Raw genomic sequence first — 1,585 nt, 5'->3', positions numbered from 1 at the left:
GACACACACACACACACACACACACACACAACAACACACACACACGACACACACACACACACACACACACACACACACACACACACACATACACACATACACACACACACATACATACACTAATATACGGAGGTGACGGACGGACAGGCTAGCAGCCGTATAACAATGATAGCGTGCGAGAGAGAAACCACTCCCGTCTCCGCTGTGCTCAAGATAGCGGCTTTCATGCTAGCTCAAGCAACCTCTATGGCTAAATGGCTAGTCTCTAGCCTTCGTAAATAACGCATGATGTCATTATTAGCGGCACTTACTGGCTGGTACCAACGCCCGAGGAGCTTCTCGAATGGCTTATAAGGGTTGAGCACGTGCAAAGGACATCCATCATTGCAGATATGCAAACCATTTCTTGAAAGGAATATTACTGTAAGCTACGCAACGGATAAGGGAAGTCCATCGGTGATCAATGGCGGTCGCTGCCCTTTTGATCTTCGGCGATGTGTGCGTGAGTGCGCGTGTGTGTGTTTGTGTCACAGTGGTCATCGTTAGATTACTTGTGTGTGTTTTTTTGCGAGCGCGTCGCTCGTATGTTTGTGTGCCTGTCTCACGCTCGCTGCTTGCCAGGTAGCACGGAATAGTTCTCCCGACTCGGATATTTGCCTGATTGCGCCGGTAAGCGGTAAAAATCAAAAGACGCGCGCCTTTTTCTTTCCACACAGCAGAAGTTTTTATTTGCGCTCAGTGCCTCGAGCACACGGATAGCAACACGTAGCGTGTGCGTGCAGCAGTAATCCTCAGTCGGTTTCCACCGCCGCAGTGTTAATTGTCTAGGTCGACACCCAGACGTCCACCCAGGTCCACTCGCAACACGCGCACACCGCTGGATGCCCGCACTGATTCACCAAACCTGTGTAAAATGTAGTAAAACCCGCAGTCGTAACGCGGTTAGTTATATTATCAAGAGTTCATAATAGAAAGGCTTGTAATAGATATAGTCTTCTATTATGGCCTCTTGGTTACATGGTCAAGCATTCGCGCGTGCGTGTGGTTTTGACGGTTGCGTGTGGGTGGCGCTGAGCGGTTTTCCCTTTCTCGATTTTTGGTTTCCCCCGAAGCCTCGCCATTCTGTACTTCGACCCATGCCGCTGTGAGTGTTTGCTGGCGTGTATTGCAGTAGCAAACGGCCCCGCTCCGAAGTAACAACAGCATTAATGCGTCGCTTGCCACAGCGTGTGGATTGTCAGAGAGCGATGCACTCGGGAAACTTTGTTTTCATTCGGCGTAGCCAACGACTCATTAGGTTTCGAACGCTGCTGCTCGCACGAGTGGACGATGCGTGTGTGTCTGTGTGTGTGTCATTGTTGCGTCCGCGGCTGCGTAGCGTGTCAGCACGGCGGATCCATATTGCGCAGCAGGAGAGAGAGAGAGAGAGAAAACAGCAAACTAATGGCTGCCTGTGCGCTCGCTCCATCACACACACACACAGACACACACACACACACACACACACACACACACACACACACACACACACACACACGACACACGACGACGTACGTACGACTAACGTACCGTACCACAACCGAAC

Source organism: Priapulus caudatus, unplaced genomic scaffold (assembly GCF_000485595.1).
Source record: "Priapulus caudatus unplaced genomic scaffold, Priapulus_caudatus-5.0.1 Scaffold24, whole genome shotgun sequence".
Classification (NCBI taxonomy): Eukaryota; Metazoa; Priapulida; class Priapulimorpha; order Priapulimorphida; family Priapulidae; genus Priapulus; species Priapulus caudatus.
This window is presented reverse-complemented; position numbering follows the sequence as displayed.